This window comes from Poecilia mexicana, unplaced genomic scaffold (genome assembly GCF_051168715.1).
Source record: "Poecilia mexicana isolate PSO_F unplaced genomic scaffold, ASM5116871v1 scaffold_10, whole genome shotgun sequence".
Classification (NCBI taxonomy): Eukaryota; Metazoa; Chordata; class Actinopteri; order Cyprinodontiformes; family Poeciliidae; genus Poecilia; species Poecilia mexicana.
Window position 1 is genome coordinate 31,492,174 of NW_028263379.1, and position 24,733 is coordinate 31,516,906.

General features: G+C 45.7%; 54 non-coding genes across 54 annotated transcripts; 18 read left to right on the forward strand and 36 right to left on the reverse strand.

The window, feature by feature from the left end:
- Positions 1–4: 4 nt before the first annotated feature.
- On the forward strand, positions 5–76 carry trnap-agg (transfer RNA proline (anticodon AGG)). The gene has a single exon. It is a non-coding gene; the product is annotated as a tRNA-Pro (tRNA).
- Positions 77–391: 315 nt separating this feature from the next.
- Positions 392–463, reverse strand: trnap-cgg (transfer RNA proline (anticodon CGG)). The gene has a single exon. It is a non-coding gene; the product is annotated as a tRNA-Pro (tRNA).
- A 480-nt stretch (positions 464–943) lies between these two features.
- trnap-ugg (transfer RNA proline (anticodon UGG)) lies at positions 944–1,015 on the reverse strand. The gene has a single exon. It is a non-coding gene; the product is annotated as a tRNA-Pro (tRNA).
- A 102-nt stretch (positions 1,016–1,117) lies between these two features.
- Positions 1,118–1,189, forward strand: trnap-agg (transfer RNA proline (anticodon AGG)). Its single transcript has one exon. It is a non-coding gene; the product is annotated as a tRNA-Pro (tRNA).
- Positions 1,190–1,504: 315 nt separating this feature from the next.
- On the reverse strand, positions 1,505–1,576 carry trnap-cgg (transfer RNA proline (anticodon CGG)). Its single transcript has one exon. It is a non-coding gene; the product is annotated as a tRNA-Pro (tRNA).
- A 654-nt stretch (positions 1,577–2,230) lies between these two features.
- On the forward strand, positions 2,231–2,302 carry trnap-agg (transfer RNA proline (anticodon AGG)). The gene has a single exon. It is a non-coding gene; the product is annotated as a tRNA-Pro (tRNA).
- Positions 2,303–2,617: 315 nt separating this feature from the next.
- trnap-cgg (transfer RNA proline (anticodon CGG)) lies at positions 2,618–2,689 on the reverse strand. Its single transcript has one exon. It is a non-coding gene; the product is annotated as a tRNA-Pro (tRNA).
- A 480-nt stretch (positions 2,690–3,169) lies between these two features.
- On the reverse strand, positions 3,170–3,241 carry trnap-ugg (transfer RNA proline (anticodon UGG)). The gene has a single exon. It is a non-coding gene; the product is annotated as a tRNA-Pro (tRNA).
- Positions 3,242–3,343: 102 nt separating this feature from the next.
- trnap-agg (transfer RNA proline (anticodon AGG)) lies at positions 3,344–3,415 on the forward strand. The gene has a single exon. It is a non-coding gene; the product is annotated as a tRNA-Pro (tRNA).
- A 315-nt stretch (positions 3,416–3,730) lies between these two features.
- On the reverse strand, positions 3,731–3,802 carry trnap-cgg (transfer RNA proline (anticodon CGG)). The gene has a single exon. It is a non-coding gene; the product is annotated as a tRNA-Pro (tRNA).
- Positions 3,803–4,282: 480 nt separating this feature from the next.
- trnap-ugg (transfer RNA proline (anticodon UGG)) lies at positions 4,283–4,354 on the reverse strand. The gene has a single exon. It is a non-coding gene; the product is annotated as a tRNA-Pro (tRNA).
- A 102-nt stretch (positions 4,355–4,456) lies between these two features.
- trnap-agg (transfer RNA proline (anticodon AGG)) lies at positions 4,457–4,528 on the forward strand. The gene has a single exon. It is a non-coding gene; the product is annotated as a tRNA-Pro (tRNA).
- A 315-nt stretch (positions 4,529–4,843) lies between these two features.
- On the reverse strand, positions 4,844–4,915 carry trnap-cgg (transfer RNA proline (anticodon CGG)). The gene has a single exon. It is a non-coding gene; the product is annotated as a tRNA-Pro (tRNA).
- A 480-nt stretch (positions 4,916–5,395) lies between these two features.
- trnap-ugg (transfer RNA proline (anticodon UGG)) lies at positions 5,396–5,467 on the reverse strand. Its single transcript has one exon. It is a non-coding gene; the product is annotated as a tRNA-Pro (tRNA).
- Positions 5,468–5,569: 102 nt separating this feature from the next.
- Positions 5,570–5,641, forward strand: trnap-agg (transfer RNA proline (anticodon AGG)). Its single transcript has one exon. It is a non-coding gene; the product is annotated as a tRNA-Pro (tRNA).
- Positions 5,642–5,956: 315 nt separating this feature from the next.
- On the reverse strand, positions 5,957–6,028 carry trnap-cgg (transfer RNA proline (anticodon CGG)). Its single transcript has one exon. It is a non-coding gene; the product is annotated as a tRNA-Pro (tRNA).
- A 480-nt stretch (positions 6,029–6,508) lies between these two features.
- trnap-ugg (transfer RNA proline (anticodon UGG)) lies at positions 6,509–6,580 on the reverse strand. The gene has a single exon. It is a non-coding gene; the product is annotated as a tRNA-Pro (tRNA).
- Positions 6,581–6,682: 102 nt separating this feature from the next.
- Positions 6,683–6,754, forward strand: trnap-agg (transfer RNA proline (anticodon AGG)). Its single transcript has one exon. It is a non-coding gene; the product is annotated as a tRNA-Pro (tRNA).
- A 315-nt stretch (positions 6,755–7,069) lies between these two features.
- Positions 7,070–7,141, reverse strand: trnap-cgg (transfer RNA proline (anticodon CGG)). Its single transcript has one exon. It is a non-coding gene; the product is annotated as a tRNA-Pro (tRNA).
- Positions 7,142–7,795: 654 nt separating this feature from the next.
- trnap-agg (transfer RNA proline (anticodon AGG)) lies at positions 7,796–7,867 on the forward strand. Its single transcript has one exon. It is a non-coding gene; the product is annotated as a tRNA-Pro (tRNA).
- Positions 7,868–8,182: 315 nt separating this feature from the next.
- trnap-ugg (transfer RNA proline (anticodon UGG)) lies at positions 8,183–8,254 on the reverse strand. Its single transcript has one exon. It is a non-coding gene; the product is annotated as a tRNA-Pro (tRNA).
- A 480-nt stretch (positions 8,255–8,734) lies between these two features.
- trnap-ugg (transfer RNA proline (anticodon UGG)) lies at positions 8,735–8,806 on the reverse strand. The gene has a single exon. It is a non-coding gene; the product is annotated as a tRNA-Pro (tRNA).
- A 102-nt stretch (positions 8,807–8,908) lies between these two features.
- Positions 8,909–8,980, forward strand: trnap-agg (transfer RNA proline (anticodon AGG)). Its single transcript has one exon. It is a non-coding gene; the product is annotated as a tRNA-Pro (tRNA).
- Positions 8,981–9,295: 315 nt separating this feature from the next.
- Positions 9,296–9,367, reverse strand: trnap-cgg (transfer RNA proline (anticodon CGG)). Its single transcript has one exon. It is a non-coding gene; the product is annotated as a tRNA-Pro (tRNA).
- Positions 9,368–9,847: 480 nt separating this feature from the next.
- Positions 9,848–9,919, reverse strand: trnap-ugg (transfer RNA proline (anticodon UGG)). Its single transcript has one exon. It is a non-coding gene; the product is annotated as a tRNA-Pro (tRNA).
- Positions 9,920–11,210: 1,291 nt separating this feature from the next.
- On the reverse strand, positions 11,211–11,282 carry trnap-cgg (transfer RNA proline (anticodon CGG)). The gene has a single exon. It is a non-coding gene; the product is annotated as a tRNA-Pro (tRNA).
- Positions 11,283–11,936: 654 nt separating this feature from the next.
- Positions 11,937–12,008, forward strand: trnap-agg (transfer RNA proline (anticodon AGG)). The gene has a single exon. It is a non-coding gene; the product is annotated as a tRNA-Pro (tRNA).
- Positions 12,009–12,323: 315 nt separating this feature from the next.
- On the reverse strand, positions 12,324–12,395 carry trnap-ugg (transfer RNA proline (anticodon UGG)). Its single transcript has one exon. It is a non-coding gene; the product is annotated as a tRNA-Pro (tRNA).
- Positions 12,396–12,875: 480 nt separating this feature from the next.
- Positions 12,876–12,947, reverse strand: trnap-ugg (transfer RNA proline (anticodon UGG)). Its single transcript has one exon. It is a non-coding gene; the product is annotated as a tRNA-Pro (tRNA).
- A 102-nt stretch (positions 12,948–13,049) lies between these two features.
- trnap-agg (transfer RNA proline (anticodon AGG)) lies at positions 13,050–13,121 on the forward strand. Its single transcript has one exon. It is a non-coding gene; the product is annotated as a tRNA-Pro (tRNA).
- Positions 13,122–13,436: 315 nt separating this feature from the next.
- Positions 13,437–13,508, reverse strand: trnap-cgg (transfer RNA proline (anticodon CGG)). Its single transcript has one exon. It is a non-coding gene; the product is annotated as a tRNA-Pro (tRNA).
- A 480-nt stretch (positions 13,509–13,988) lies between these two features.
- Positions 13,989–14,060, reverse strand: trnap-ugg (transfer RNA proline (anticodon UGG)). Its single transcript has one exon. It is a non-coding gene; the product is annotated as a tRNA-Pro (tRNA).
- Positions 14,061–15,351: 1,291 nt separating this feature from the next.
- On the reverse strand, positions 15,352–15,423 carry trnap-cgg (transfer RNA proline (anticodon CGG)). Its single transcript has one exon. It is a non-coding gene; the product is annotated as a tRNA-Pro (tRNA).
- A 480-nt stretch (positions 15,424–15,903) lies between these two features.
- trnap-ugg (transfer RNA proline (anticodon UGG)) lies at positions 15,904–15,975 on the reverse strand. Its single transcript has one exon. It is a non-coding gene; the product is annotated as a tRNA-Pro (tRNA).
- A 102-nt stretch (positions 15,976–16,077) lies between these two features.
- Positions 16,078–16,149, forward strand: trnap-agg (transfer RNA proline (anticodon AGG)). Its single transcript has one exon. It is a non-coding gene; the product is annotated as a tRNA-Pro (tRNA).
- Positions 16,150–16,464: 315 nt separating this feature from the next.
- On the reverse strand, positions 16,465–16,536 carry trnap-cgg (transfer RNA proline (anticodon CGG)). The gene has a single exon. It is a non-coding gene; the product is annotated as a tRNA-Pro (tRNA).
- A 654-nt stretch (positions 16,537–17,190) lies between these two features.
- trnap-agg (transfer RNA proline (anticodon AGG)) lies at positions 17,191–17,262 on the forward strand. Its single transcript has one exon. It is a non-coding gene; the product is annotated as a tRNA-Pro (tRNA).
- Positions 17,263–18,129: 867 nt separating this feature from the next.
- trnap-ugg (transfer RNA proline (anticodon UGG)) lies at positions 18,130–18,201 on the reverse strand. Its single transcript has one exon. It is a non-coding gene; the product is annotated as a tRNA-Pro (tRNA).
- A 102-nt stretch (positions 18,202–18,303) lies between these two features.
- trnap-agg (transfer RNA proline (anticodon AGG)) lies at positions 18,304–18,375 on the forward strand. The gene has a single exon. It is a non-coding gene; the product is annotated as a tRNA-Pro (tRNA).
- A 315-nt stretch (positions 18,376–18,690) lies between these two features.
- On the reverse strand, positions 18,691–18,762 carry trnap-cgg (transfer RNA proline (anticodon CGG)). Its single transcript has one exon. It is a non-coding gene; the product is annotated as a tRNA-Pro (tRNA).
- Positions 18,763–19,242: 480 nt separating this feature from the next.
- trnap-ugg (transfer RNA proline (anticodon UGG)) lies at positions 19,243–19,314 on the reverse strand. Its single transcript has one exon. It is a non-coding gene; the product is annotated as a tRNA-Pro (tRNA).
- A 102-nt stretch (positions 19,315–19,416) lies between these two features.
- trnap-agg (transfer RNA proline (anticodon AGG)) lies at positions 19,417–19,488 on the forward strand. The gene has a single exon. It is a non-coding gene; the product is annotated as a tRNA-Pro (tRNA).
- Positions 19,489–19,803: 315 nt separating this feature from the next.
- trnap-cgg (transfer RNA proline (anticodon CGG)) lies at positions 19,804–19,875 on the reverse strand. Its single transcript has one exon. It is a non-coding gene; the product is annotated as a tRNA-Pro (tRNA).
- A 480-nt stretch (positions 19,876–20,355) lies between these two features.
- trnap-ugg (transfer RNA proline (anticodon UGG)) lies at positions 20,356–20,427 on the reverse strand. Its single transcript has one exon. It is a non-coding gene; the product is annotated as a tRNA-Pro (tRNA).
- Positions 20,428–20,605: 178 nt separating this feature from the next.
- trnap-cgg (transfer RNA proline (anticodon CGG)) lies at positions 20,606–20,677 on the reverse strand. The gene has a single exon. It is a non-coding gene; the product is annotated as a tRNA-Pro (tRNA).
- Positions 20,678–21,157: 480 nt separating this feature from the next.
- On the reverse strand, positions 21,158–21,229 carry trnap-ugg (transfer RNA proline (anticodon UGG)). Its single transcript has one exon. It is a non-coding gene; the product is annotated as a tRNA-Pro (tRNA).
- Positions 21,230–21,959: 730 nt separating this feature from the next.
- On the reverse strand, positions 21,960–22,031 carry trnap-ugg (transfer RNA proline (anticodon UGG)). Its single transcript has one exon. It is a non-coding gene; the product is annotated as a tRNA-Pro (tRNA).
- Positions 22,032–22,133: 102 nt separating this feature from the next.
- On the forward strand, positions 22,134–22,205 carry trnap-agg (transfer RNA proline (anticodon AGG)). The gene has a single exon. It is a non-coding gene; the product is annotated as a tRNA-Pro (tRNA).
- A 315-nt stretch (positions 22,206–22,520) lies between these two features.
- Positions 22,521–22,592, reverse strand: trnap-cgg (transfer RNA proline (anticodon CGG)). Its single transcript has one exon. It is a non-coding gene; the product is annotated as a tRNA-Pro (tRNA).
- A 480-nt stretch (positions 22,593–23,072) lies between these two features.
- On the reverse strand, positions 23,073–23,144 carry trnap-ugg (transfer RNA proline (anticodon UGG)). The gene has a single exon. It is a non-coding gene; the product is annotated as a tRNA-Pro (tRNA).
- A 102-nt stretch (positions 23,145–23,246) lies between these two features.
- trnap-agg (transfer RNA proline (anticodon AGG)) lies at positions 23,247–23,318 on the forward strand. Its single transcript has one exon. It is a non-coding gene; the product is annotated as a tRNA-Pro (tRNA).
- A 315-nt stretch (positions 23,319–23,633) lies between these two features.
- Positions 23,634–23,705, reverse strand: trnap-cgg (transfer RNA proline (anticodon CGG)). The gene has a single exon. It is a non-coding gene; the product is annotated as a tRNA-Pro (tRNA).
- Positions 23,706–24,185: 480 nt separating this feature from the next.
- Positions 24,186–24,257, reverse strand: trnap-ugg (transfer RNA proline (anticodon UGG)). The gene has a single exon. It is a non-coding gene; the product is annotated as a tRNA-Pro (tRNA).
- A 102-nt stretch (positions 24,258–24,359) lies between these two features.
- Positions 24,360–24,431, forward strand: trnap-agg (transfer RNA proline (anticodon AGG)). Its single transcript has one exon. It is a non-coding gene; the product is annotated as a tRNA-Pro (tRNA).
- The last annotated feature ends 302 nt before the right edge of the window (positions 24,432–24,733 follow it).

Below are 24,733 nucleotides of genomic sequence, written 5' to 3' on the forward strand. Positions count from 1 at the left end.
ACGTGGCTCGTTGGTCTAGGAGTATGATTCTCGCTTAGGGTGTGAGAGGTCCCGGGTTCAAATCCCGGACGAGCCCCTGCGAACACTATGTATGTAACCTTGCAAATTGAATATGTATGGCATTTTCCACAATTGTCTGGGAAAACCATGGAAATATGTTACCAACAATCAGGTTTTATGCGGCAAAAGCAAGTTTGTGTCAAAGGATCCATTTTGTTAATTCGCTTCTTTGTTGATGACTTGGAATTGAATTTCATACCACGCACGACATAATTTGAAAGAGTTCTGTGTCGGACTCGACAGTCCCTGCGGGGAAACTTTACCTACAAATCACGTTCCGAGAGTTCCTTCTGAAAATGTCTGCGTCTGCATTGCACGAAATTAATTTACTGGGCTTGTCCGGGATTTGAACCCGGGACCCCCCACACCCGAAGCGAGAATCATACCCCTAGACCAACAAGCCACCCGCTGGCTCCACCCTGTCAGTTTGTGAGAGTAGGACCAGCTTTTTCATCAAGCCAACTAGCCTCAAATTGCCTTCCGAGTGGTAAATTTCAAGCGTGAGAGGCTTGTTGTTCTAGGGGTAGGATTCTCGCTTAGGGTGCGAGCCTCTGGGTTCAAGTCCTGGACGAGCCCCTTTGAGCGCTTGTAGGCAGTGCACCCATTTGCTTAGAGAAAATATGTACATTTATTCTTAGTAGTTTGGCTGTGTGGGAAGTATCACCAAAGGGCTGTGTTCAGGGGGCTAACATAAGTGTGTGGAAGCACTCAAGATTGTGTCATTTTTTTGTTGATAGATATGAAATGTTTTTCTTTCTTTGCATTTCATGCGGCGACAGAACTTTCTCTTGTTCTCAACAGTAAATGGAAAAACCGCAGGATCATCGTCTCCAATCGTGAGTTTATTTTGTAAATCATTTCAGTTCTGTTACATTGGTTAATGGGGCTCGTCCGGGATTTGAACCCGGGACCTCTCGCACCCAAAGCGAGAATCATACCCCTAGACCAACGAGCCACACCTGTCAAAAAGGTGTGTGATTAGTGAGTGTAGGTGCAGCGATTTCATCAAGCCAACTAGCCCCAGACCCCCTTCTAGCGGAACATTCAACACATACGTGGCTCGTTGGTCTAGGAGTATGATTCTCGCTTAGGGTGCGAGAGGTCCCGGGTTCAAATCCTGGACGAGCCCCTGCGAACACTATGTATGTAACCTTGCAAATTGAATATGTATGGCATTTTCCACAATTGTCTGGGAAAACCATGGAAATATGTTACCAACAATCAGGTTTTATGCGGCAAAAGCAAGTTTGTGTCAAAGGAGCCATTTTGTTAATTCGCTTCTTTGTTGATGACTTGTAATTGAATTTCATACCATGCACGACATAATTTGAAAGAGTTCTGTGTCGGACTCGACAGTCCCTGCGGGGAAACTTTACCTACAAATCACGTTCCGAGAGTTCCTTCTGAAAATGTCTGCGTCTGCATTGCACGAAATTAATTTACTGGGCTTGTCCGGGATTTGAACCCGGGACCTCTCACACCCGAAGCGAGAATCATACCCCTAGACCAACAAGCCACCCGCTGACTCCACCCTGTCAGTTTGTGAGAGTAGGACCAGCTTTTTCATCAAGCCAACTAGCCTCAAATTGCCTTCCGAGTGGTAAATTTCAAGCGTGAGAGGCTTGTTGTTCTAGGGGTAGGATTCTCGCTTAGGGTGCGAGCCTCTGGGTTCAAGTCCTGGACGAGCCCCTTTGAGCGCTTGTAGGTAGTGCACCCATTTGCTTAGAGAAAATATGTACATTTATTCTTAGTAGTTTGGCTGTGTGGGAAGTATAACCAAAGGGCTGTGTTCAGGGGGCTAACATAAGTGTGTGGAAGCACTCAAGATTGTGTCATTTTTTTGTTGATAGATATGAAATGTTTTTCTTTCTTTGCATTTCATGTGGCGACAGAACTTTCTCTTGTTCTCAACAGTAAATGGAAAAACCGCAGGATCATCGTCTCCAATCGTGAGTTTATTTTGTAAATCATTTCAGTTCTGTTACATTGGTTAATGGGGCTCGTACGGGATTTGAACCCGGGACCTCTCGCACCCAAAGCGAGAATCATACCCCTAGACCAACAAGCCACACCTGTCAAAAGGGTGTGTGATTAGTGAGTGTAGGTGCAGCAATTTCATCAAGCCAACTAGCCCCAGACCCCCTTCTAGCGGAACATTCAACACATATGTGGCTCGTTGGTCTAGGAGTATGATTCTCGCTTAGGGTGCGAGAGGTCCCGGGTTCAAATCCCGGATGAGCCCCTGCGAACACTATGTATATAACCTTGCAAATTGAATATGTATGGCATTTTCCACAATTGTCTGGGAAAACCATGGAAATATGTTACCAACAATCAGGTTTTATGCGGCAAAAGCAAGTTTGTGTCAAAGGATCCATTTTGTTAATTCGCTTCTTTGTTGATGACTTGGAATTGAATTTCATACCACGCACGACATAATTTGAAAGAGTTCTGTGTCGGACTCGACAGTCCCTGCGGGGAAACTTTACCTACAAATCACGTTCCGAGAGTTCCTTCTGAAAATGTCTGCGTCTGCATTGCACGAAATTAATTTACTGGGCTTGTCCGGGATTTGAACCCGGGACCCCCCACACCCGAAGCGAGAATCATACCCCTAGACCAACAAGCCACCCGCTGGCTCCACCCTGTCAGTTTGTGAGAGTAGGACCAGCTTTTTCATCAAGCCAACTAGCCTCAAATTGCCTTCCGAGTGGTAAATTTCAAGCGTGAGAGGCTTGTTGTTCTAGGGGTAGGATTCTCGCTTAGGGTGCGAGCCTCTGGGTTCAAGTCCTGGACGAGCCCCTTTGAGCGCTTGTAGGCAGTGCACCCATTTGCTTAGAGAAAATATGTACATTTATTCTTAGTAGTTTGGCTGTGTGGGAAGTATCACCAAAGGGCTGTGTTCAGGGGGCTAACATAAGTGTGTGGAAGCACTCAAGATTGTGTCATTTTTTTGTTGATAGATATGAAATGTTTTTCTTTCTTTGCATTTCATGTGGCGACAGAACTTTCTCTTGTTCTCAACAGTAAATGGAAAAACCGCAGGATCATCGTCTCCAATCGTGAGTTTATTTTGTAAATCATTTCAGTTCTGTTACATTGGTTAATGGGGCTCGTCCGGGATTTGAACCCGGGACCTCTCGCACCCAAAGCGAGAATCATACCCCTAGACCAACGAGCCACACCTGTCAAAAAGGTGTGTGATTAGTGAGTGTAGGTGCAGCGATTTCATCAAGCCAACTAGCCCCAGACCCCCTTCTAGCGGAACATTCAACACATACGTGGCTCGTTGGTCTAGGAGTATGATTCTCGCTTAGGGTGTGAGAGGTCCCGGGTTCAAATCCCGGACGAGCCCCTGCGAACACTATGTATGTAACCTTGCAAATTGAATATGTATGGCATTTTCCACAATTGTCTGGGAAAACCATGGAAATATGTTACCAACAATCAGGTTTTATGCGGCAAAAGCAAGTTTGTGTCAAAGGATCCATTTTGTTAATTCGCTTCTTTGTTGATGACTTGGAATTGAATTTCATACCACGCACGACATAATTTGAAAGAGTTCTGTGTCGGACTCGACAGTCCCTGCGGGGAAACTTTACCTACAAATCACGTTCCGAGAGTTCCTTCTGAAAATGTCTGCGTCTGCATTGCACGAAATTAATTTACTGGGCTTGTCCGGGATTTGAACCCGGGACCCCCCACACCCGAAGCGAGAATCATACCCCTAGACCAACAAGCCACCCGCTGGCTCCACCCTGTCAGTTTGTGAGAGTAGGACCAGCTTTTTCATCAAGCCAACTAGCCTCAAATTGCCTTCCGAGTGGTAAATTTCAAGCGTGAGAGGCTTGTTGTTCTAGGGGTAGGATTCTCGCTTAGGGTGCGAGCCTCTGGGTTCAAGTCCTGGACGAGCCCCTTTGAGCGCTTGTAGGCAGTGCACCCATTTGCTTAGAGAAAATATGTACATTTATTCTTAGTAGTTTGGCTGTGTGGGAAGTATCACCAAAGGGCTGTGTTCAGGGGGCTAACATAAGTGTGTGGAAGCACTCAAGATTGTGTCATTTTTTTGTTGATAGATATGAAATGTTTTTCTTTCTTTGCATTTCATGCGGCGACAGAACTTTCTCTTGTTCTCAACAGTAAATGGAAAAACCGCAGGATCATCGTCTCCAATCGTGAGTTTATTTTGTAAATCATTTCAGTTCTGTTACATTGGTTAATGGGGCTCGTCCGGGATTTGAACCCGGGACCTCTCGCACCCAAAGCGAGAATCATACCCCTAGACCAACGAGCCACACCTGTCAAAAAGGTGTGTGATTAGTGAGTGTAGGTGCAGCGATTTCATCAAGCCAACTAGCCCCAGACCCCCTTCTAGCGGAACATTCAACACATATGTGGCTTGTTGGTCTAGGAGTATGATTCTCGCTTAGGGTGCGAGAGGTCCCGGGTTCAAATCCCGGATGAGCCCCTGCGAACACTATGTATGTAACCTTGCAAATTGAATATGTATGGCATTTTCCACAATTGTCTGGGAAAACCATGGAAATATGTTACCAACAATCAGGTTTTATGTGGCAAAAGCAAGTTTGTGTCAAAGGAGCCATTTTGTTAATTCGCTTCTTTGTTGATGACTTGTAATTGAATTTCATACCACGCACGACATAATTTGAAAGAGTTCTGTGTCGGACTCGACAGTCCCTGCGGGGAAACTTTACCTACAAATCACGTTCCGAGAGTTCCTTCTGAAAATGTCTGCGTCTGCATTGCACGAAATTAATTTATTGGGCTTGTCCAGGATTTGAACCCGGGACCTCTCACACCCGAAGCGAGAATCATACCCCTAGACCAACAAGCCACCCGCTGGCTCCACCCTGTCAGTTTGTGAGAGTAGGACCAGCTTTTTCATCAAGCCAACTAGCCTCAAATTGCCTTCCGAGTGGTAAATTTCAAGCGTGAGAGGCTTGTTGTTCTAGGGGTAGGATTCTCGCTTAGGGTGCGAGCCTCTGGGTTCAAGTCCTGGACGAGCCCCTTTGAGCGCTTGTAGGCAGTGCACCGATTTGCTTAGAGAAAATATGTACATTTATTCTTAGTAGTTTGGCTGTGTGGGAAGTATCACCAAAGGGCTGTGTTCAGGGGGCTAACATAAGTGTGTGGAAGCACTCAAGATTGTGTCATTTTTTTGTTGATAGATATGAAATGTTTTTCTTTCTTTGCATTTCATGTGGCGACAGAACTTTCTCTTGTTCTCAACAGTAAATGGAAAAACCACAGGATCATCGTCTCCAATCGTGAGTTTATTTTGTAAATCATTTCAGTTCTGTTACATTGGTTAATGGGGCTCGTCCGGGATTTGAACCCGGGACCTCTCGCACCCAAAGCGAGAATCATACCCCTAGACCAACGAGCCACACCTGTCAAAAAGGTGTGTGATTAGTGAGTGTAGGTGCAGCGATTTCATCAAGCCAACTAGCCCCAGACCCCCTTCTAGCGGAACATTCAACACATACGTGGCTCGTTGGTCTAGGAGTATGATTCTCGCTTAGGGTGCGAGAGGTCCTGGGTTCAAATCCCGGACGAGCCCCTGCGAACACTATGTATGTAACCTTGCAAATTGAATATGTATGGCATTTTCCACAATTGTCTGGGAAAACCATGGAAATATGTTACCAACAATCAGGTTTTATGCGGCAAAAGCAAGTTTGTGTCAAAGGATCCATTTTGTTAATTCGCTTCTTTGTTGATGACTTGGAATTGAATTTCATACCACGCACGACATAATTTGAAAGAGTTCTGTGTCGGACTCGACAGTCCCTGCGGGGAAACTTTACCTACAAATCACGTTCCGAGAGTTCCTTCTGAAAATGTCTGCGTCTGCATTGCACGAAATTAATTTACTGGGCTTGTCCGGGATTTGAACCCGGGACCCCCCACACCCGAAGCGAGAATCATACCCCTAGACCAACAAGCCACCCGCTGGCTCCACCCTGTCAGTTTGTGAGAGTAGGACCAGCTTTTTCATCAAGCCAACTAGCCTCAAATTGCCTTCCGAGTGGTAAATTTCAAGCGTGAGAGGCTTGTTGTTCTAGGGGTAGGATTCTCGCTTAGGGTGCGAGCCTCTGGGTTCAAGTCCTGGACGAGCCCCTTTGAGCGCTTGTAGGCAGTGCACCCATTTGCTTAGAGAAAATATGTACATTTATTCTTAGTAGTTTGGCTGTGTGGGAAGTATCACCAAAGGGCTGTGTTCAGGGGGCTAACATAAGTGTGTGGAAGCACTCAAGATTGTGTCATTTTTTTGTTGATAGATATGAAATGTTTTTCTTTCTTTGCATTTCATGTGGCGACAGAACTTTCTCTTGTTCTCAACAGTAAATGGAAAAACCGCAGGATCATCGTCTCCAATCGTGAGTTTATTTTGTAAATCATTTCAGTTCTGTTACATTGGTTAATGGGGCTCGTCCGGGATTTGAACCCGGGACCTCTCGCACCCAAAGCGAGAATCATACCCCTAGACCAACGAGCCACACCTGTCAAAAAGGTGTGTGATTAGTGAGTGTAGGTGCAGCGATTTCATCAAGCCAACTAGCCCCAGACCCCCTTCTAGCGGAACATTCAACACATACGTGGCTCGTTGGTCTAGGAGTATGATTCTCGCTTAGGGTGCGAGAGGTCCCGGGTTCAAATCCCGGATGAGCCCCTGCGAACACTATGTATGTAACCTTGCAAATTGAATATGTATGGCATTTTCCACAATTGTCTGGGAAAACCATGGAAATATGTTACCAACAATCAGGTTTTATGCGGCAAAAGCAAGTTTGTGTCAAAGGATCCATTTTGTTAATTCGCTTCTTTGTTGATGACTTGTAATTGAATTTCATACCACGCACGACATAATTTGAAAGAGTTCTGTGTCGGACTCGACAGTCCCTGCGGGGAAACTTTACCTACAAATCACGTTCCGGGAGTTCCTTCTGAAAATGTCTGCGTCTGCATTGCACGAAATTAATTTACTGGGCTTGTCCGGGATTTGAACCCGGGACCTCTCACACCCGAAGCGAGAATCATACCCCTAGACCAACAAGCCACCCGCTGGCTCCACCCTGTCAGTTTGTGAGAGTAGGACCAGCTTTTTCATCAAGCCAACTAGCCTCAAATTGCCTTCCGAGTGGTAAATTTCAAGCGTGAGAGGCTTGTTGTTCTAGGGGTAGGATTCTCGCTTAGGGTGCGAGCCTCTGGGTTCAAATCCTGGACGAGCCCCTTTGAGCGCTTGTAGGCAGTGCACCCATTTGCTTAGAGAAAATATGTACATTTATTCTTAGTAGTTTGGGTGTGTGGGAAGTATCACCAAAGGGCTGTGTTCAGGGGGCTAACATAAGTGTGTGGAAGCACTCAAGATTGTGTCATTTTTTTGTTGATAGATATGAAATGTTTTTCTTTCTTTGCATTTCATGTGGCGACAGAACTTTCTCTTGTTCTCAACAGTAAATGGAAAAACAGCAGGATCATCGTCTCCAATTGTGAGTTTATTTTGTAAATCATTTCAGTTCTGTTACATTGGTTAATGGGGCTCGTCCGGGATTTGAACCCTGGACCTCTCGCACCCAAAGCGAGAATCATACCCCTAGACCAACGAGCCACACCTGTCAAAAAGGTGTGTGATTAGTGAGTGTAGGTGCAGCGATTTCATCAAGCCAACTAGCCCCAGACCCCCTTCTAGCGGAACATTCAACACATACGTGGCTCGTTGGTCTAGGAGTATGATTCTCGCTTAGGGTGCGAGAGGTCCCGGGTTCAAATCCTGGACGAGCCCCTGCGAACACTATGTATGTAACCTTGCAAATTGAATATGTATGGCATTTTCCACAATTGTCTGGGAAAACCATGGAAATATGTTACCAACAATCAGGTTTTATGCGGCAAAAGCAAGTTTGTGTCAAAGGATCCATTTTGTTAATTCGCTTCTTTGTTGATGACTTGTAATTGAATTTCATACCACGCACGACATAATTTGAAAGAGTTCTGTGTCGGACTCGACAGTCCCTGCGGGGAAACTTTACCTACAAATCACGTTCCGAGAGTTCCTTCTGAAAATGTCTGCGTCTGCATTGCACGAAATTAATTTACTGGGCTTGTCCGGGATTTGAACCCGGGACCTCTCACACCCAAAGCGAGAATCATACCCCTAGACCAACAAGCCACCCGCTGACTCCACCCTGTCAGTTTGTGAGAGTAGGACCAGCTTTTTCATCAAGCCAACTAGCCTCAAATTGCCTTCCGAGTGGTAAATTTCAAGCGTGAGAGGCTTGTTGTTCTAGGGGTAGGATTCTTGCTTAGGGTGCGAGCCCCTGGGTTCAAGTCCTGGACGAGCCCCTTTGAGCGCTTGTAGGCAGTGCACCCATTTGCTTAGAGAAAATATGTACATTTATTCTTAGTAGTTTGGCTGTGTGGGAAGTATCACCAAAGGGCTGTGTTCAGGGGGCTAACATAAGTGTGTGGAAGCACTCAAGATTGTGTCATTTTTTTGCTGATAGATATGAAATGTTTTTCTTTCTTTGCATTTCATGTGGCGACAGAACTTTCTCTTGTTCTCAACAGTAAATGGAAAAACCGCAGGATCATCGTCTTCAATCGTGAGTTTATTTTGTAAATCATTTCAGTTCTGTTACATTGGTTAATGGGGCTCGTCCGGGATTTGAACCCGGGACCTCTCGCACCCAAAGCGAGAATCATACCCCTAGACCAACGAGCCACACCTGTCAAAAAGGTGTGTGATTAGTGAGTGTAGGTGCAGCGATTTCATCAAGCCAACTAGCCCCAGACCCCCTTCTAGCGGAACATTCAACACATACGTGGCTCGTTGGTCTAGGAGTATGATTCTCGCTTAGGGTGCGAGAGGTCCCGGGTTCAAATCCCGGACGAGCCCCTGCGAACACTATGTATGTAACCTTGCAAATTGAATATGTATGGCATTTTCCACAATTGTCTGGGAAAACCATGGAAATATGTTACCAACAATCAGGTTTTATGCGGCAAAAGCAAGTTTGTGTCAAAGGAGCCATTTTGTTAATTCGCTTCTTTGTTGATGACTTGTAATTGAATTTCATACCATGCACGACATAATTTGAAAGAGTTCTGTGTCGGACTCGACAGTCCCTGCGGGGAAACTTTACCTACAAATCACGTTCCGAGAGTTCCTTCTGAAAATGTCTGCGTCTGCATTGCACGAAATTAATTTACTGGGCTTGTCCGGGATTTGAACCCGGGACCTCTCACACCCGAAGCGAGAATCATACCCCTAGACCAACAAGCCACCCGCTGACTCCACCCTGTCAGTTTGTGAGAGTAGGACCAGCTTTTTCATCAAGCCAACTAGCCTCAAATTGCCTTCCGAGTGGTAAATTTCAAGCGTGAGAGGCTTGTTGTTCTAGGGGTAGGATTCTCGCTTAGGGTGCGAGCCTCTGGGTTCAAGTCCTGGACGAGCCCCTTTGAGCGCTTGTAGGTAGTGCACCCATTTGCTTAGAGAAAATATGTACATTTATTCTTAGTAGTTTGGCTGTGTGGGAAGTATAACCAAAGGGCTGTGTTCAGGGGGCTAACATAAGTGTGTGGAAGCACTCAAGATTGTGTCATTTTTTTGTTGATAGATATGAAATGTTTTTCTTTCTTTGCATTTCATGTGGCGACAGAACTTTCTCTTGTTCTCAACAGTAAATGGAAAAACCGCAGGATCATCGTCTCCAATCGTGAGTTTATTTTGTAAATCATTTCAGTTCTGTTACATTGGTTAATGGGGCTCGTCCGGGATTTGAACCCGGGACCTCTCGCACCCAAAGCGAGAATCATACCCCTAGACCAACGAGCCACACCTGTCAAAAGGGTGTGTGATTAGTGAGTGTAGGTGCAGCAATTTCATCAAGCCAACTAGCCCCAGACCCCTTCTAGCGGAACATTCAACACATAAGTGGCTCGTACCTACAAATCACGTTCCGAGAGTTCCTTCTGAAAATGTCTGCGTCTGCATTGCACGAAATTAATTTACTGGGCTTGTCCAGGATTTGAACCCGGGACCTCTCACACCCAAAGCGAGAATCATACCCCTAGACCAACAAGCCACCCGCTGACTCCACCCTGTCAGTTTGTGAGAGTAGGACCAGCTTTTTCATCAAGCCAACTAGCCTCAAATTGCCTTCCGAGTGGTAAATTTCAAGCGTGAGAGGCTTGTTGTTCTAGGGGTAGGATTCTCGCTTAGGGTGCGAGCCTCTGGGTTCAAGTCCTGGACGAGCCCCTTTGAGCGCTTGTAGGCAGTGCACCCATTTGCTTAGAGAAAATATGTACATTTATTCTTAGTAGTTTGGCTGTGTGGGAAGTATCACCAAAGGGCTGTGTTCAGGGGGCTAACATAAGTGTGTGGAAGCACTCAAGATTGTGTCATTTTTTTGTTGATAGATATGAAATGTTTTTCTTTCTTTGCATTTCATGTGGCGACAGAACTTTCTCTTGTTCTCAACAGTAAATGGAAAAACCGCAGGATCATCGTCTCCAATCGTGAGTTTATTTTGTAAATCATTTCAGTTCTGTTACATTGGTTAATGGGGCTCGTCCGGGATTTGAACACGGGACCTCTCGCACCCAAAGCGAGAATCATACCCCTAGACCAACGAGCCACACCTGTCAAAAAGGTGTGTGATTAGTGAGTGTAGGTGCAGCAATTTCATCAAGCCAACTAGCCCCAGACCCCCTTCTAGCGGAACATTCAACACATACGTGGCTTGTTGGTCTAGGAGTATGATTCTCGCTTAGGGTGCGAGAGGTCCCGGGTTCAAATCCTGGACGAGCCCCTGCGAACACTATGTATGTAACCTTGCAAATTGAATATGTATGGCATTTTCCACAATTGTCTGGGAAAACCATGGAAATATGTTACCAACAATCAGGTTTTATGTGGCAAAAGCAAGTTTGTGTCAAAGGAGCCATTTTGTTAATTCGCTTCTTTGTTGATGACTTGTAATTGAATTTCATACCACGCACGACATAATTTGAAAGAGTTCTGTGTCGGACTCGACAGTCCCTGCGGGGAAACTTTACCTACAAATCACGTTCCGAGAGTTCCTTCTGAAAATGTCTGCGTCTGCATTGCACGAAATTAATTTACTGGGCTTGTCCGGGATTTGAACCCGGGACCTCTCACACCCGAAGCGAGAATCATACCCCTAGACCAACAAGCCACCCGCTGACTCCACCCTGTCAGTTTGTGAGAGTAGGACCAGCTTTTTCATCAAGCCAACTAGCCTCAAATTGCCTTCCGAGTGGTAAATTTCAAGCGTGAGAGGCTTGTTGTTCTAGGGGTAGGATTCTCGCTTAGGGTGCGAGCCTCTGGGTTCAAGTCCTGGACGAGCCCCTTTGAGCGCTTGTAGGCAGTGCACCCATTTGCTTAGAGAAAATATGTACATTTATTCTTAGTAGTTTGGCTGTGTGGGAAGTATCACCAAAGGGCTGTGTTCAGGGGGCTAACATAAGTGTGTGGAAGCACTCAAGATTGTGTCATTTTTTTGTTGATAGATATGAAATGTTTTTCTTTCTTTGCATTTCATGTGGCGACAGAACTTTCTCTTGTTCTGAACAGTAAATGGAAAAACCGCAGGATCATCGTCTCCAATCGTGAGTTTATTTTCTAAATCATTTCAGTTCTGTTACATTGGTTAATGGGGCTCGTCCGGGATTTGAACCCTGGACCTCTCGCACCCAAAGCGAGAATCATACCCCTAGACCAACGAGCCACACCTGTCAAAAAGGTGTGTGATTAGTGAGTGTAGGTGCAGCGATTTCATCAAGCCAACTAGCCCCAGACCCCCTTCTAGCGGAACATTCAACACATACGTGGCTCGTTGGTCTAGGAGTATGATTCTCGCTTAGGGTGCGAGAGGTCCCGGGTTCAAATCCTGGACGAGCCCCTGCGAACACTATGTATGTAACCTTGCAAATTGAATATGTATGGCATTTTCCACAATTGTCTGGGAAAACCATGGAAATATGTTACCAACAATCAGGTTTTATGCGGCAAAAGCAAGTTTGTGTCAAAGGATCCATTTTGTTAATTCGCTTCTTTGTTGATGACTTGTAATTGAATTTCATACCACGCACGACATAATTTGAAAGAGTTCTGTGTCGGACTCGACAGTCCCTGCGGGGAAACTTTACCTACAAATCACGTTCCGAGAGTTCCTTCTGAAAATGTCTGCGTCTGCATTGCACGAAATTAATTTACTGGGCTTGTCCGGGATTTGAACCCGGGACCTCTCACACCCAAAGCGAGAATCATACCCCTAGACCAACAAGCCACCCGCTGACTCCACCCTGTCAGTTTGTGAGAGTAGGACCAGCTTTTTCATCAAGCCAACTAGCCTCAAATTGCCTTCCGAGTGGTAAATTTCAAGCGTGAGAGGCTTGTTGTTCTAGGGGTAGGATTCTTGCTTAGGGTGCGAGCCCCTGGGTTCAAGTCCTGGACGAGCCCCTTTGAGCGCTTGTAGGCAGTGCACCCATTTGCTTAGAGAAAATATGTACATTTATTCTTAGTAGTTTGGCTGTGTGGGAAGTATCACCAAAGGGCTGTGTTCAGGGGGCTAACATAAGTGTGTGGAAGCACTCAAGATTGTGTCATTTTTTTGCTGATAGATATGAAATGTTTTTCTTTCTTTGCATTTCATGTGGCGACAGAACTTTCTCTTGTTCTCAACAGTAAATGGAAAAACCGCAGGATCATCGTCTTCAATCGTGAGTTTATTTTGTAAATCATTTCAGTTCTGTTACATTGGTTAATGGGGCTCGTCCGGGATTTGAACCCGGGACCTCTCGCACCCAAAGCGAGAATCATACCCCTAGACCAACGAGCCACACCTGTCAAAAAGGTGTGTGATTAGTGAGTGTAGGTGCAGCGATTTCATCAAGCCAACTAGCCCCAGACCCCCTTCTAGCGGAACATTCAACACATACGTGGCTCGTTGGTCTAGGAGTATGATTCTCGCTTAGGGTGCGAGAGGTCCCGGGTTCAAATCCCGGACGAGCCCCTGCGAACACTATGTATGTAACCTTGCAAATTGAATATGTATGGCATTTTCCACAATTGTCTGGGAAAACCATGGAAATATGTTACCAACAATCAGGTTTTATGCGGCAAAAGCAAGTTTGTGTCAAAGGAGCCATTTTGTTAATTCGCTTCTTTGTTGATGACTTGTAATTGAATTTCATACCATGCACGACATAATTTGAAAGAGTTCTGTGTCGGACTCGACAGTCCCTGCGGGGAAACTTTACCTACAAATCACGTTCCGAGAGTTCCTTCTGAAAATGTCTGCGTCTGCATTGCACGAAATTAATTTACTGGGCTTGTCCGGGATTTGAACCCGGGACCTCTCACACCCGAAGCGAGAATCATACCCCTAGACCAACAAGCCACCCGCTGACTCCACCCTGTCAGTTTGTGAGAGTAGGACCAGCTTTTTCATCAAGCCAACTAGCCTCAAATTGCCTTCCGAGTGGTAAATTTCAAGCGTGAGAGGCTTGTTGTTCTAGGGGTAGGATTCTCGCTTAGGGTGCGAGCCTCTGGGTTCAAGTCCTGGACGAGCCCCTTTGAGCGCTTGTAGGTAGTGCACCCATTTGCTTAGAGAAAATATGTACATTTATTCTTAGTAGTTTGGCTGTGTGGGAAGTATAACCAAAGGGCTGTGTTCAGGGGGCTAACATAAGTGTGTGGAAGCACTCAAGATTGTGTCATTTTTTTGTTGATAGATATGAAATGTTTTTCTTTCTTTGCATTTCATGTGGCGACAGAACTTTCTCTTGTTCTCAACAGTAAATGGAAAAACCGCAGGATCATCGTCTCCAATCGTGAGTTTATTTTGTAAATCATTTCAGTTCTGTTACATTGGTTAATGGGGCTCGTCCGGGATTTGAACCCGGGACCTCTCGCACCCAAAGCGAGAATCATACCCCTAGACCAACGAGCCACACCTGTCAAAAGGGTGTGTGATTAGTGAGTGTAGGTGCAGCAATTTCATCAAGCCAACTAGCCCCAGACCCCTTCTAGCGGAACATTCAACACATAAGTGGCTCGTACCTACAAATCACGTTCCGAGAGTTCCTTCTGAAAATGTCTGCGTCTGCATTGCACGAAATTAATTTACTGGGCTTGTCCAGGATTTGAACCCGGGACCTCTCACACCCAAAGCGAGAATCATACCCCTAGACCAACAAGCCACCCGCTGACTCCACCCTGTCAGTTTGTGAGAGTAGGACCAGCTTTTTCATCAAGCCAACTAGCCTCAAATTGCCTTCCGAGTGGTAAATTTCAAGCGTGAGAGGCTTGTTGTTCTAGGGGTAGGATTCTCGCTTAGGGTGCGAGCCTCTGGGTTCAAGTCCTGGACGAGCCCCTTTGAGCGCTTGTAGGCAGTGCACCCATTTGCTTAGAGAAAATATGTACATTTATTCTTAGTAGTTTGGCTGTGTGGGAAGTATCACCAAAGGGCTGTGTTCAGGGGGCTAACATAAGTGTGTGGAAGCACTCAAGATTGTGTCATTTTTTTGTTGATAGATATGAAATGTTTTTCTTTCTTTGCATTTCATGTGGCGACAGAACTTTCTCTTGTTCTCAACAGTAAATGGAAAAACCGCAGGATCATCGTCTCCAATCGTGAGTTTATTTTGTAAATCATTTCAGTTCTGTTACATTGGTTAATGGGGCTCGTCCGGGATTTGAACACGGGACCTCTCGCACCCAAAGCGAGAATCATACCCCTAGACCAACGAGCCACACCTGTCAAAAAGGTGTGTGATTAGTGAGTGTAGGTGCAGCAATTTCATCAAGCCAACTAGCCCCAGACCCCCTTCTAGCGGAACATTCAACACATACGTGGCTTGTTGGTCTAGGAGTATGATTCTCGCTTAGGGTGCGAGAGGTCCCGGGTTCAAATCCTGGACGAGCCCCTGCGAACACTATGTATGTAACCTTGCAAATTGAATATGTATGGCATTTTCCACAATTGTCTGGGAAAACCATGGAAATATGTTACCAACAATCAGGTTTTATGTGGCAAAAGCAAGTTTGTGTCAAAGGAGCCATTTTGTTAATTCGCTTCTTTGTTGATGACTTGTAATTGAATTTCATACCACGCACGACATAATTTGAAAGAGTTCTGTGTCGGACTCGACAGTCCCTGCGGGGAAACTTTACCTACAAATCACGTTCCGAGAGTTCCTTCTGAAAATGTCTGCGTCTGCATTGCACGAAATTAATTTACTGGGCTTGTCCGGGATTTGAACCCGGGACCTCTCACACCCGAAGCGAGAATCATACCCCTAGACCAACAAGCCACCCGCTGACTCCACCCTGTCAGTTTGTGAGAGTAGGACCAGCTTTTTCATCAAGCCAACTAGCCTCAAATTGCCTTCCGAGTGGTAAATTTCAAGCGTGAGAGGCTTGTTGTTCTAGGGGTAGGATTCTCGCTTAGGGTGCGAGCCTCTGGGTTCAAGTCCTGGACGAGCCCCTTTGAGCGCTTGTAGGCAGTGCACCCATTTGCTTAGAGAAAATATGTACATTTATTCTTAGTAGTTTGGCTGTGTGGGAAGTATCACCAAAGGGCTGTGTTCAGGGGGCTAACATAAGTGTGTGGAAGCACTCAAGATTGTGTCATTTTTTTGTTGATAGATATGAAATGTTTTTCTTTCTTTGCATTTCATGTGGCGACAGAACTTTCTCTTGTTCTGAACAGTAAATGGAAAAACCGCAGGATCATCGTCTCCAATCGTGAGTTTATTTTCTAAATCATTTCAGTTCTGTTACATTGGTTAATGGGGCTCGTCCGGGATTTGAACCCGGGACCTCTCGCACCCAAAGCGAGAATCATACCCCTAGACCAACGAGCCACACCTGTCAAAAAGGTGTGTGATTAGTGAGTGTAGGTGCAGCGATTTCATCAAGCCAACTAGCCCCAGACCCCCTTCTAGCGGAACATTCAACACATACGTGGCTCGTTGGTCTAGGAGTATGATTCTCGCTTAGGGTGCGAGAGGTCCCGGGTTCAAATCCCGGACGAGCCCCTGCGAACACTATGTATGTAACCTTGCAAATTGAATATGTATGGCATTTTCCACAATTGTCTGGGAAAACCATGGAAATATGTTACCAACAATCAGGTTTTATGCGGCAAAAGCAAGTTTGTGTCAAAGGATCCATTTTGTTAATTCGCTTCTTTGTTGATGACTTGTAATTGAATTTCATACCACGCACGACATAATTTGAAAGAGTTCTGTGTCGGACTCGACAGTCCCTGCGGGGAAACTTTACCTACAAATCACGTTCCGGGAGTTCCTTCTGAAAATGTCTGCGTCTGCATTGCACGAAATTAATTTACTGGGCTTGTCCGGGATTTGAACCCGGGACCTCTCACACCCGAAGCGAGAATCATACCCCTAGACCAACAAGCCACCCGCTGGCTCCACCCTGTCAGTTTGTGAGAGTAGGACCAGCTTTTTCATCAAGCCAACTAGCCTCAAATTGCCTTCCGAGTGGTAAATTTCAAGCGTGAGAGGCTTGTTGTTCTAGGGGTAGGATTCTCGCTTAGGGTGCGAGCCTCTGGGTTCAAATCCTGGACGAGCCCCTTTGAGCGCTTGTAGGCAGTGCACCCATTTGCTTAGAGAAAATATGTACATTTATTCTTAGTAGTTTGGGTGTGTGGGAAGTATCACCAAAGGGCTGTGTTCAGGGGGCTAACATAAGTGTGTGGAAGCACTCAAGATTGTGTCATTTTTTTGTTGATAGATATGAAATGTTTTTCTTTCTTTGCATTTCATGTGGCGACAGAACTTTCTCTTGTTCTCAACAGTAAATGGAAAAACAGCAGGATCATCATCTCCAATCGTGAGTTTATTTTGTAAATCATTTCAGTTCTGTTACATTGGTTAATGGGGCTCGTCCGGGATTTGAACCCTGGACCTCTCGCACCCAAAGCGAGAATCATACCCCTAGACCAACGAGCCACACCTGTCAAAAAGGTGTGTGATTAGTGAGTGTAGGTGCAGCGATTTCATCAAGCCAACTAGCCCCAGACCCCCTTCTAGCGGAACATTCAACACATACGTGGCTCGTTGGTCTAGGAGTATGATTCTCGCTTAGGGTGCGAGAGGTCCCGGGTTCAAATCCCGGACGAGCCCCTGCGAACACTATGTATGTAACCTTGCAAATTGAATATGTATGGCATTTTCCACAATTGTCTGGGAAAACCATGGAAATATGTTACCAACAATCAGGTTTTATGCGGCAAAAGCAAGTTTGTGTCAAAGGAGCCATTTTGTTAATTCGCTTCTTTGTTGATGACTTGTAATTGAATTTCATACCACGCACGACATAATTTGAAAGAGTTCTGTGTCGGACTCGACAGTCCCTGCGGGGAAACTTTACCTACAAATCACGTTCCGAGAGTTCCTTCTGAAAATGTCTGCGTCTGCATTGCACGAAATTAATTTACTGGGCTTGTCCGGGATTTGAACCCGGGACCTCTCACACCCAAAGCGAGAATCATACCCCTAGACCAACAAGCCACCCGCTGACTCCACCCTGTCAGTTTGTGAGAGTAGGACCAGCTTTTTCATCAAGCCAACTAGCCTCAAATTGCCTTCCGAGTGGTAAATTTCAAGCGTGAGAGGCTTGTTGTTCTAGGGGTAGGATTCTTGCTTAGGGTGCGAGCCCCTGGGTTCAAGTCCTGGACGAGCCCCTTTGAGCGCTTGTAGGCAGTGCACCCATTTGCTTAGAGAAAATATGTACATTTATTCTTAGTAGTTTGGCTGTGTGGGAAGTATCACCAAAGGGCTGTGTTCAGGGGGCTAACATAAGTGTGTGGAAGCACTCAAGATTGTGTCATTTTTTTGCTGATAGATATGAAATGTTTTTCTTTCTTTGCATTTCATGTGGCGACAGAACTTTCTCTTGTTCTCAACAGTAAATGGAAAAACCGCAGGATCATCGTCTTCAATCGTGAGTTTATTTTGTAAATCATTTCAGTTCTGTTACATTGGTTAATGGGGCTCGTCCGGGATTTGAACCCGGGACCTCTCGCACCCAAAGCGAGAATCATACCCCTAGACCAACGAGCCACACCTGTCAAAAAGGTGTGTGATTAGTGAGTGTAGGTGCAGCGATTTCATCAAGCCAACTAGCCCCAGACCCCCTTCTAGCGGAACATTCAACACATACGTGGCTCGTTGGTCTAGGAGTATGATTCTCGCTTAGGGTGCGAGAGGTCCCGGGTTCAAATCCCGGATGAGCCCCTGCGAACACTATGTATGTAACCTTGCAAATTGAATATGTATGGCATTTTCCACAATTGTCTGGGAAAACCATGGAAATATGTTACCAACAATCAGGTTTTATGCGGCAAAAGCAAGTTTGTGTCAAAGGAGCCATTTTGTTAATTCGCTTCTTTGTTGATGACTTGTAATTGAATTTCATACCACGCACGACATAATTTGAAAGAGTTCTGTGTCGGACTCAACAGTCCCTGCGGGGAAACTTTACCTACAAATCACGTTCCGAGAGTTCCTTCTGAAAATGTCTGCGTCTGCATTGCACGAAATTAATTTACTGGGCTTGTCCGGGATTTGAACCCGGGACCTCTCACACCCGAAGCGAGAATCATACCCCTAGACCAACAAGCCACCCGCTGACTCCACCCTGTCAGTTTGTGAGAGTACGATCAGCTTTTTCATCAAGCCAACTAGCCTCAAATTGCCTTCCGAGTGGTAAATTTCAAGCGTGAGAGGCTTGTTGTTCTAGGGGTAGGATTCTTGCTTAGGGTGCGAGCCCCTGGGTTCAAGTCCTGGACGAGCCCCTTTGAGCGCTTGTAGGCAGTGCACCCATTTGCTTAGAGAAAATATGTACATTTATTCTTAGTAGTTTGGCTGTGTGGGAAGTATCACCAAAGGGCTGTGTTCAGGGGGCTAACATAAGTGTGTGGAAGCACTCAAGATTGTGTCATTTTTTTGTTGATAGATATGAAATGTTTTTCTTTCTTTGCATTTCATGTGGCGACAGAAGTTTCTCTTGTTCTCAACAGTAAATGGAAAAACCGCAGGATCATCGTCTTCAATCGTGAGTTTATTTTGTAAATCATTTCAGTTCTGTTACATTGGTTAATGGGGCTCGTCCGGGATTTGAACCCGGGACCTCTCGCACCCAAAGCGAGAATCATACCCCTAGACCAACGAGCCACACCTGTCAAAAAGGTGTGTGATTAGTGAGTGTAGGTGCAGCGATTTCATCAAGCCAACTAGCCCCAGACCCCCTTCTAGCGGAACATTCAACACATACGTGGCTCGTTGGTCTAGGAGTATGATTCTCGCTTAGGGTGCGAGAGGTCCCGGGTTCAAATCCCGGACGAGCCCCTGCGAACACTATGTATGTAACCTTGCAAATTGAATATGTATGGCATTTTCCACAATTGTCTGGGAAAACCATGGAAATATGTTACCAACAATCAGGTTTTATGCGGCAAAAGCAAGTTTGTGTCAATGGAGCCATTTTGTTAATTCGCTTCTTTGTTGATGACTTGTAATTGAATTTCATACCATGCACGACATAATTTGAAAGAGTTCTGTGTCGGACTCGACAGTCCCTGCGGGGAAACTTTACCTACAAATCACGTTCCGAGAGTTCCTTCTGAAAATGTCTGCGTCTGCATTGCACGAAATTAATTTACTGGGCTTGTCCGGGATTTGAACCCGGGACCTCTCACACCCGAAGCGAGAATCATACCCCTAGACCAACAAGCCACCCGCTGACTCCACCCTGTCAGTTTGTGAGAGTAGGACCAGCTTTTTCATCAAGCCAACTAGCCTCAAATTGCCTTCCGAGTGGTAAATTTCAAGCGTGAGAGGCTTGTTGTTCTAGGGGTAGGATTCTCGCTTAGGGTGCGAGCCTCTGGGTTCAAGTCCTGGACGAGCCCCTTTGAGCGCTTGTAGGTAGTGCACCCATTTGCTTAGAGAAAATATGTACATTTATTCTTAGTAGTTTGGCTGTGTGGGAAGTATAACCAAAGGGCTGTGTTCAGGGGGCTAACATAAGTGTGTGGAAGCACTCAAGATTGTGTCATTTTTTTGTTGATAGATATGAAATGTTTTTCTTTCTTTGCATTTCATGTGGCGACAGAACTTTCTCTTGTTCTCAACAGTAAATGGAAAAACCGCAGGATCATCGTCTCCAATCGTGAGTTTATTTTGTAAATCATTTCAGTTCTGTTACATTGGTTAATGGGGCTCGTCCGGGATTTGAACCCGGGACCTCTCGCACCCAAAGCGAGAATCATACCCCTAGACCAACGAGCCACACCTGTCAAAAGGGTGTGTGATTAGTGAGTGTAGGTGCAGCAATTTCATCAAGCCAACTAGCCCCAGACCCCTTCTAGCGGAACATTCAACACATAAGTGGCTCGTACCTACAAATCACGTTCCGAGAGTTCCTTCTGAAAATGTCTGCGTCTGCATTGCACGAAATTAATTTACTGGGCTTGTCCGGGATTTGAACCCGGGACCTCTCACACCCGAAGCGAGAATCATACCCCTAGACCAACAAGCCACCCGCTGACTCCACCCTGTCAGTTTGTGAGAGTAGGACCAGCTTTTTCATCAAGCCAACTAGCCTCAAATTGCCTTCCGAGTGGTAAATTTCAAGCGTGAGAGGCTTGTTGTTCTAGGGGTAGGATTCTCGCTTAGGGTGCGAGCCTCTGGGTTCAAGTCCTGGACGAGCCCCTTTGAGCGCTTGTAGGTAGTGCACCCATTTGCTTAGAGAAAATATGTACATTTATTCTTAGTAGTTTGGCTGTGTGGGAAGTATAACCAAAGGGCTGTGTTCAGGGGGCTAACATAAGTGTGTGGAAGGACTCAAGATTGTGTCATTTTTTTGTTGATAGATATGAAATGTTTTTCTTTCTTTGCATTTCATGTGGCGACAGAACTTTCTCTTGTTCTCAACAGTAAATGGAAAAACCGCAGGATCATCGTCTCCAATCGTGAGTTTATTTTGTAAATCATTTCAGTTCTGTTACATTGGTTAATGGGGCTCGTCCGGGATTTGAACCCGGGACCTCTCGCACCCAAAGCGAGAATCATACCCCTAGACCAACGAGCCACACCTGTCAAAAGGGTGTGTGATTAGTGAGTGTAGGTGCAGCAATTTCATCAAGCCAACTAGCCCCAGACCCCTTCTAGCGGAACATTCAACACATAAGTGGCTCGTACCTACAAATCACATTCCGAGAGTTCCTTCTGAAAATGTCTGCGTCTGCATTGCACGAAATTAATTTACTGGGCTTGTCCAGGATTTGAACCCGGGACCTCTCACACCCAAAGCGAGAATCATACCCCTAGACCAACAAGCCACCCGCTGACTCCACCCTGTCAGTTTGTGAGAGTAGGACCAGCTTTTTCATCAAGCCAACTAGCCTCAAATTGCCTTCCGAGTGGTAAATTTCAAGCGTGAGAGGCTTGTTGTTCTAGGGGTAGGATTCTCGCTTAGGGTGCGAGCCTCTGGGTTCAAGTCCTGGACGAGCCCCTTTGAGCGCTTGTAGGCAGTGCACCCATTTGCTTAGAGAAAATATGTACATTTATTCTTAGTAGTTTGGCTGTGTGGGAAGTATCACCAAAGGGCTGTGTTCAGGGGGCTAACATAAGTGTGTGGAAGCACTCAAGATTGTGTCATTTTTTTGTTGATAGATATGAAATGTTTTTCTTTCTTTGCATTTCATGTGGCGACAGAACTTTCTCTTGTTCTCAACAGTAAATGGAAAAACCGCAGGATCATTGTCTCCAATCGTGAGTTTATTTTGTAAATCATTTCAGTTCTGTTACATTGGTTAATGGGGCTCGTCCGGGATTTGAACCCGGGACCTCTCGCACCCAAAGCGAGAATCATACCCCTAGACCAACGAGCCACACCTGTCAAAAAGGTGTGTGATTAGTGAGTGTAGGTGCAGCAATTTCATCAAGCCAACTAGCCCCAGACCCCCTTCTAGCGGAACATTCAACACATACGTGGCTCGTTGGTCTAGGAGTATGATTCTCGCTTAGGGTGTGAGAGGTCCCGGGTTCAAATCCCGGACGAGCCCCTGCGAACACTATGTATGTAACCTTGCAAATTGAATATGTATGGCATTTTCCACAATTGTCTGGGAAAACCATGGAAATATGTTACCAACAATCAGGTTTTATGCGGCAAAAGCAAGTTTGTGTCAAAGGAGCCATTTTGTTAATTCGCTTCTTTGTTGATGACTTGTAATTGAATTTCATACCACGCACGACATAATTTGAAAGAGTTCTGTGTCGGACTCAACAGTCCCTGCGGGGAAACTTTACCTACAAATCACGTTCCGAGAGTTCCTTCTGAAAATGTCTGCGTCTGCATTGCACGAAATTAATTTACTGGGCTTGTCCGGGATTTGAACCCGGGACCTCTCACACCCGAAGCGAGAATCATACCCCTAGACCAACAAGCCACCCGCTGACTCCACCCTGTCAGTTTGTGAGAGTACGATCAGCTTTTTCATCAAGCCAACTAGCCTCAAATTGCCTTCCGAGTGGTAAATTTCAAGCGTGAGAGGCTTGTTGTTCTAGGGGTAGGATTCTTGCTTAGGGTGCGAGCCCCTGGGTTCAAGTCCTGGACGAGCCCCTTTGAGCGCTTGTAGGCAGTGCACCCATTTGCTTAGAGAAAATATGTACATTTATTCTTAGTAGTTTGGCTGTGTGGGAAGTATCACCAAAGGGCTGTGTTCAGGGGGCTAACATAAGTGTGTGGAAGCACTCAAGATTGTGTCATTTTTTTGTTGATAGATATGAAATGTTTTTCTTTCTTTGCATTTCATGTGGCGACAGAAGTTTCTCTTGTTCTCAACAGTAAATGGAAAAACCGCAGGATCATCGTCTTCAATCGTGAGTTTATTTTGTAAATCATTTCAGTTCTGTTACATTGGTTAATGGGGCTCGTCCGGGATTTGAACCCGGGACCTCTCGCACCCAAAGCGAGAATCATACCCCTAGACCAACGAGCCACACCTGTCAAAAAGGTGTGTGATTAGTGAGTGTAGGTGCAGCGATTTCATCAAGCCAACTAGCCCCAGACCCCCTTCTAGCGGAACATTCAACACATACGTGGCTCGTTGGTCTAGGAGTATGATTCTCGCTTAGGGTGTGAGAGGTCCCGGGTTCAAATCCCGGACGAGCCCCTGCGAACACTATGTATGTAACCTTGCAAATTGAATATGTATGGCATTTTCCACAATTGTCTGGGAAAACCATGGAAATATGTTACCAACAATCAGGTTTTATGCGGCAAAAGCAAGTTTGTGTCAAAGGAGCCATTTTGTTAATTCGCTTCTTTGTTGATGACTTGTAATTGAATTTCATACCACGCACGACATAATTTGAAAGAGTTCTGTGTCGGACTCAACAGTCCCTGCGGGGAAACTTTACCTACAAATCACGTTCCGAGAGTTCCTTCTGAAAATGTCTGCGTCTGCATTGCACGAAATTAATTTACTGGGCTTGTCCGGGATTTGAACCCGGGACCTCTCACACCCGAAGCGAGAATCATACCCCTAGACCAACAAGCCACCCGCTGACTCCACCCTGTCAGTTTGTGAGAGTACGATCAGCTTTTTCATCAAGCCAACTAGCCTCAAATTGCCTTCCGAGTGGTAAATTTCAAGCGTGAGAGGCTTGTTGTTCTAGGGGTAGGATTCTTGCTTAGGGTGCGAGCCCCTGGGTTCAAGTCCTGGACGAGCCCCTTTGAGCGCTTGTAGGCAGTGCACCCATTTGCTTAGAGAAAATATGTACATTTATTCTTAGTAGTTTGGCTGTGTGGGAAGTATCACCAAAGGGCTGTGTTCAGGGGGCTAACATAAGTGTGTGGAAGCACTCAAGATTGTGTCATTTTTTTGTTGATAGATATGAAATGTTTTTCTTTCTTTGCATTTCATGTGGCGACAGAAGTTTCTCTTGTTCTCAACAGTAAATGGAAAAACCGCAGGATCATCGTCTTCAATCGTGAGTTTATTTTGTAAATCATTTCAGTTCTGTTACATTGGTTAATGGGGCTCGTCCGGGATTTGAACCCGGGACCTCTCGCACCCAAAGCGAGAATCATACCCCTAGACCAACGAGCCACACCTGTCAAAAAGGTGTGTGATTAGTGAGTGTAGGTGCAGCGATTTCATCAAGCCAACTAGCCCCAGACCCCCTTCTAGCGGAACATTCAACACATACGTGGCTCGTTGGTCTAGGAGTATGATTCTCGCTTAGGGTGCGAGAGGTCCCGGGTTCAAATCCCGGACGAGCCCCTGCGAACACTATGTATGTAACCTTGCAAATTGAATATGTATGGCATTTTCCACAATTGTCTGGGAAAACCATGGAAATATGTTACCAACAATCAGGTTTTATGTGGCAAAAGCAAGTTTGTGTCAAAGGAGCCATTTTGTTAATTCGCTTCTTTGTTGATGACTTGTAATTGAATTTCATACCACGCACGACATAATTTGAAAGAGTTCTGTGTCGGACTCGACAGTCCCTGCGGGGAAACTTTACCTACAAATCACGTTCCGAGAGTTCCTTCTGAAAATGTCTGCGTCTGCATTGCACG